The 6805-nt window shown below is 37.1% G+C and overlaps 1 long non-coding RNA gene across 6 annotated transcripts; it reads left to right on the top strand.

The window, feature by feature from the left end:
* Positions 1-429: 429 nt before the first annotated feature.
* Positions 430-5671, top strand: LOC103710241. Of its 6 annotated transcripts, none has more exons than XR_005513450.1 (5): positions 430-713; positions 1998-2168; positions 2292-2403; positions 2972-5004; positions 5205-5671. It is a non-coding gene; the product is annotated as an uncharacterized LOC103710241 (long non-coding RNA). The 6 variants fall into 6 exon arrangements; XR_005513451.1 differs by lacking the exon at positions 5205-5671 and having other exon boundaries at positions 434-713; positions 2972-4016; positions 4896-5198; XR_604593.3 differs by having other exon boundaries at positions 435-713; positions 2972-3407.
* The last annotated feature ends 1134 nt before the right edge of the window (positions 5672-6805 follow it).

The following is a 6805-nucleotide window of genomic DNA, read 5'->3' as shown; positions in this document are numbered from 1 at the left end:
TATAACTGTATCTTCTTGGATGAGCCCTGGGGTCTTTCAATTGGGTAGTACTGTAAATCATAAATAAAATAAATTAGTTATATCGATGTAGGGAATCATATAATCTGAGTCCTTAATTGATTCGGCCTAAATTCTTGATAAATAAGTCTTGATATATATAATGTATACCATATCATACCTTTTTTGTGGTATAATTAATTCATTGATTTAGAGGACACATGCAATAGTGCAAGGGTGGCTGTGATCTATATTTAATTAATTTATTTCTATTATTTATATAATTCTATAAACAATTTCTAAATTAATATATCCCTTCAACAAGAGCAGGAAATGTAATTAGGACCTGGGTTTGATGAATGACGCATTGGCGTAACTTGTCTCGGTACCTGGTTTGCCGAGAGTAGTGCAGATTTAGGATTAAATTCCGATACGTGGGAAATAAACCCTTCTCTCCGTTACCGCTGACGGGCGCTGGTCCAATAATGGCCTCGCAGCACGCCTCCTCCGTGTGCCTCGCCGTCCGCGCGATCACCTCCCCCTGTTTTCCGACCCCTCCGCTCCCCTGATTCCCTCCTTCGCCGGCGGGAAGGAGGCGGTAGGGTTTCCTTCGACGTATGAGAAGAATTCTTGATGCTGCCGCTCTCATCTTCTGTCGCTTGATCCGCCGGTTTCCGAGCATCGATCCAACGGAACGAGTGTTTCGCTTCAGAGAGGTATGCTTCTTGAAGTTTTTCCAAGAATTTCGCGGTATATGCGGTTGTTTTATGTTCGCTCTGGCATTATGCCGAACAGTTGTCTTTCGTTCTACCCAGCTTTCTTGTATGTCTTCTTGCTCGCTAGAAGTTTGTTTATTTTAAGGAAAAAAGCTAGAGATCACCAGCTGTTGATCACGGCTCGGTTTACCGGGGGATGTAGAAGTCTGTGATTGGCTGAGCAGCAGGAGGGCCCGACTGATACCACCAACCGCGGTGTACGGCACCGTTCCCCGACTTCCACATCCCCGGTGAAGTGAGCGGTGATCATTAGCGGGTGACCCGTGGCAGCACTCTTATTTTAATTCGTTCGTTGTTTCGTTCTATATAGCGGGTGTTCTTGAGCATTTTCCTTTTTGGAAATCTCCTTGCCTGTTCAAAATCAATTTCTTTCTTGTTTAAAATGGTTGAACATGTCGAGTACTTACATAGATCTTCTTTCCTATCAAAAGTTGGTTTTTTTAAGTTCTACAAATTTTCTGGAATATATTGAGTATTCTGTTCTGCATAGCTTTCTTGGAAATCTTCTTACCTGCAAAAAGTTGATTTTTTTTCCTTCAAATTCAAGATTCTGGAATACATTGAGTACTTGGTTTGCTTTGCTTTCTTGGAAATCTTCTTGGGACAGTACAAGCTGATTTTTTCCCCTTTTAATTTAAAATGGGCACATTGTGTATTATTTTTATCTATTTTATAACTTTCAGAAGTATTTGATGATTTCCTATCTGGAGGTGAATGGCCTATAGTACCCTCTTTCAGGTGAGGTATTGCAGAGGGTTTGGGATGGATTTGGTAGATTATTTGGGTAGAAAGATAAGGCTCCAATCTACAGAGGGAGGGTTTGTATGCAAATTTCTTTCTATAGTTGCTTCATGGTTGATTGATGACTGCATATGGAAATCAGATGAACCAACCACTTATTCTGAAATTGATCAACCCTATCTTTCTTGAGCTATGTAGTTATAATTTTTGAAATTCTTGAAATTTAAATACCAAGAGAGCTTGGGCCATGTGATCATAATGTACATAGATGTCTGGTTTTCAGAATCAATTTGACTGTCTAGTGCTTGCATCAGATCTCAGTTTAGTTATAAATAAGGAGTTTCACGGATAGTATGTGATGTGATCTTATTATTTGATGCACCATGATGTTTGTCTAGTTCATTTTGTGTTTTTGAAATCTATTGTGGTGCTGTTTCTAAGAGGACGGAATGCTAATTCATGGAGTACTGGAAACAATTTTAGGTGTATCGGGAGGAACTCAGCTTGGTCGAATGCTGTACCAAGCAGCAAGTCAAATGTCAGTCAAAGTAGTGACTGTAGATCTCCTCAAAAACTGTCCAGCCAATGCAATATCCTATAACATTTTGTTGGGAGTTTTGATGATGGTGAATCAGTTTGTGAATTTGCAAAAAGGTGGGTTTCTCCTGAATATGTTGAATAGGTCTTGGTATCTTTTGAACTTCATTTTAGTTTATTGCACCTTTATATCTTTTCCATTAGATAGATGCTTTTAAGGCATTTCTCTTTTGCTTATAGGTGCAGGTTGTTGACTGTAGAGACTGAGCACATTGATGTTGTTACACTTGAGAAGCTTGGGCAACAAGGGATACATTGCCAACTTAAGGCTTCTACAGTAAGGATAATCCAAGTAATTCTTGCTTTCTATGTGGTTGTCTATTTTTACAAAGTAATAGTTACTTTCTATTTTGACCATGATACAAGTCTAGCCAGCATGCACTGGCATACATGTGTTTAGAAACCAGTTTCTTTCGCGCCTCTATTATAGGGCTAAGTATGAATTTGGACCTACACTGTAGGGCCAAATGTGATTTCAAGCCTTATCACGAGGTTGATCATGACCATAGTCATCACGAGGTTGATCATGACCATAGTCACAAAGATTAAGAGTGGGCTGTTTTCTTTATACACACATATATATTAGGAGTTTCATGAATTTGTTGGTTGCTTAATAGTTCTATTGAATCTAGCTATTTCAATCTTGTTTTGAAAAATTATTTGCTTCAATTATGTGATTATGCATGAGCTAGGAATGGAACTTTTATCTTTATTTTTTTTTCAAATTACTTTCTTTATGAACTCATGGAAATGTGTATACTTATCTAAGTAGTTTCAATGTGTGCTTGATCCAGCTAGGGGTGTTAGAGGTATCTTACTAGGTTGTTAGCTCATTGCTTTATTTTATTGTCATTTTTTAGGTGCTGAGGAGTAGTGCAGACTGGGTTATGAGCTTTGCGCTGGAGAATATAGGGTTCAATTTTGGTTTCCTTATTTGGACTTTCATTATGAATTGAAAAAATTTGCATATGGTCAAGTGGTAATTTGGAGATAGTGTTGATGGAGATTTTAACTTGGATATTTTTGAAATTATTGAATGTACTGTTAAAGTTATTATGTTAGGGTTTGTGGATGCTCTAAAATTTACCACTGTCTATTTATTTGTAGCAATTTTTCTTGGAGAATCTATTTTGAACTTGAGAACTGCAGGCAGGCCTTGCAAGTCTTCTGGGGTTAAGCCCTATGAGATATGCAGCTATTTGTCACATGCCTAGCTCGTGCCGCTGGGTTGGGGTACGGCGGTCACCTTGTACATAGAATTATCACCTTATATGTGCATGACTATATGTATTGATGGTAAGCATATATATCATGTTGTATGATTTATCCATAACAAGAATGATTCTTTTCTTTTTTTGGTTTAAGAGATTCATTCTCCATCCCCAGTTTAACTCGAGAACAAGAACAAGGTTTTCATGTTAAAAATTTTCGATCTTTGAGCATACATTGTGTGTATTTGTCAACACAGTATACTCTTTCCTGTACAGTAAGATGCATGTTAGTACGTATCAAAAGTTTGTCTTTATGTTGGGTGGTGTTTGAATTCCTAAATGAATCAATCGTAGTTGTTATTATCAAGAAAAACAATTTGTCAATAGCAGCTTATTGTTGAATTTTGAATTCAATTACCTCTAGATGTCAGTTAAATAGTTCTATATTCTCAACCCTTGATGTAAACTTTAATTTGCATATATCATAGTGAAGATCTGACAAACTTTAAATTTTCCGTTTTCATTTTCAAAAGGGTTGTCATCAGATAGAGTACAAAGGAATCCATATTCTTGTGGGTGACTAAATGGCTGATTTCCTATCCAAGGACGGGGCAGCCCTCTCTTTTAAAGCCTTTATTCCATTATAGCAGACCCCCATTCAAACCGTTATGATAGCCATTATTTTCCTCGAAAGGTACTATTTCAATTTTTTAATATTAAAATAATCACTGATGACCATTATAAAATAACTGAAAATAATAGGAAATAACCGAAAAATAATGGTGTTACTTTTTGATAAAAAATATTATTTTCAGGCTAGTATTCCTATTAGGAAAATTGATGTTGAAAGTTTGAATTTAAAAAGGAATAGTTCTTTGCTTAGAGCAATGGAAAAAATGATAATAATGGCTTTTATTTTTGTTATTTGTGTCAGTAGGCCATTATCCTTTCCCCTGTTATTATGTATAATAACTTAACCGAGGAGACCCAGAATTGTTATAATGGCCACTATAGCATTATAATGGCCATTTTTTGAACCTTGTTCTTGTCCCCCCTTGTGCGGGAAGTTACCGATGACCTGGCCAAGTTATGCATTGTGGCATTTGAAAATAAATCTTGGTGAATAAATAGACTGACAGCATAATTTAGCAAAAAGTAAAAAACAAAAATGCATAGTATCTTGTTAAGAAATATTGTCCTGACCTAGTTGTCCCACTACTGGATCTGATATACATACATATACACATTCGTTCATGTATTTACGTGTGTATATAAATTTTATTGTTTATTGTACAGCTATAATTAATCTTTTTATTCGTTGTTTGATTTAATGTAGCAAAGCAGTTATTAATGCTTGTTTGATATATCGATGCCACAAGGTATCCCAGTTGCAACTGTTGCAATACGAAATGCTGCAAATGCAGCTTTACTAGCGGTTAGGATCCTGGCATCTGGCATGCTGATTTGTGGGACAGATTGGATTCTTCACCTCCCAGATTCCCTTTGAACTTAATTTGGTCAATACTGATTCATTCTTTTGCAAAATGATTGCTTAATATCTGTATTTCGACAGGGTAGTCACTTACCAAGAGGACATGAAGGACGCTGTACTAAAAAAAAGGCAGAAAAGCTTGAGGGGGGGGGGGAGGTTGGGAGAGATATTTGAATATTGCTTATTCCTGGTATAAGTTAGCTTGCATATACATTTACCTGGCTTTTGCATGTTTAAAAAAAGGCAGAAAAGCGTGTGGGGGGAGGTTGGGATAGATATTTGAATATTGCTTATTGCTGGTATAAGTTAGCTTGCATATTCATTTACCTGGCTTCCGCATGTTTATTTTTATCAGTTGGATTACCGATTTCTCATTTGTATCTTATGCAGGCGAGTTCGTAATTTATTTTTATCACGGGTCAAGGATTTTTTTTTTTTTTTTAACCACAACCAATCGACAATGGGGACATGGAGTTCCAAGACTAAGACTTCACACAATTTTTCTGCGAACCTACAAAGCACGAGGTGAGTTAATTGGAGCATTTTGTTCAGAGGAGAAAACAGATTTCCTTTGAAAGAGTGGTTTTTATGTGATATACTGGGGAGATTTCAGGCTTGAGATTTGTTGGTGCATTTTGATTGTTGAATGACACCTCCAAAATTTTATTTTTCTCATTTGATATCTATAACTCATTTTCATGAGGACGAACATCGAATTTGGTCTTGTTTTGAGTTATGAACTTAGCCCCCTGTGTAATAGAGTCAGGCTGTACATTACACAGCGCGTGATCGCATCATCATGAGCAGAACCAGAATCTTTTTATCATTTTGCAATAAGTAGTAAGCATTTTCCCTTTTGGAGTATGTTTCTTTTGTGCTCTAGAATTTCATTATTCACAATGAGACTGGAGTAAGCATGGTTTGAGAACAGTCAGTCTGTTGCTATCCTGATAGTATGGGTTGCTGGCATCAGATTATGTGCAGACTTCAAAATTCATGAGATATTAAGCTGGTTAAGAGCAGATTGTAAATTGTATCGGACTTTCCTGTGCCATATACCTTCATCCTGAATTGGTTTTCAAGGTCAGGTTTTCATTGGATTTATGTTAGATTGATATGTAGCTTGGAGCCTGTGGCTGTAGCTTTTCTCCTGATGGAAAAAGAGGGCATAATGCACCAAATTTACAGTAGAGTGGGGGAAGCAGAAAGAGGAAAATCAGGAAGCAGAAAGAGGGTAACAAAGGATTGAAAGAACGCCTCTGCAACACCGAGCCCAATTCCCAAATTATACATTCACTAACACTGCCACTTTGCTAGCAGTAACAACAGATTCAATCCAAGAGATCCAAAGACCCAAGATTACTTCTTTCCCAAAGTGAACAGAAAATTTCACTTAAATTTATCATGAGCCTTTTTGAAGTCCACTTCCAATAGTAGATGCCAACTAGTGCAATTGCTAAAATCAATGGTTGTGGTATCCGATAAGCAGGGTTCAAATTTTACACTTGGATGGCTAGTTGAAAGGTAACCCTCTGTCTCTCTCCCTCCCTCCCTGTGTGTGTGTTGTGTGTTTTAATTTTTATGAAAGCTTTGATTTGCTAGCACTGCCTCTGCTGCCTCAATATGATCATTTCCATTATCAGCTCTGATTGTGCTTGCTTAGATCTATTCCAGTCTTTATAAATTAGTTTCAATGCATATGTTCACATCTAGCTCTGGATTCATATGAACCATGAGTCTCACCTTGGTGGTCAGGTGTCTAGATTGGCTGTTGTGATTTAGGTGCTGCCAACAAGCTAATTTAAAGTGATTTGGGAGTGTATTTTGTGACCCGAAATAGTCCCCTCGTGCCTGGACCTTGAATACACAAATCTTTTGCAAGTTCCTGAAGAGATCGTGCATTGTAATTAGTCGATTTTAAGTTTATTTTTATCTTTCTAGGGATCAAAATTATCCATTTTATTCCAACCATGCATCGAATGCTTCTTCGT

This window comes from Phoenix dactylifera, chromosome 9, assembly GCF_009389715.1.
Source record: "Phoenix dactylifera cultivar Barhee BC4 chromosome 9, palm_55x_up_171113_PBpolish2nd_filt_p, whole genome shotgun sequence".
NCBI classification, from domain to species: Eukaryota; Viridiplantae; Streptophyta; class Magnoliopsida; order Arecales; family Arecaceae; genus Phoenix; species Phoenix dactylifera.
Note: the sequence above shows the minus strand (reverse complement) of the source record. Positions and strands in the feature narration are given on the sequence as shown.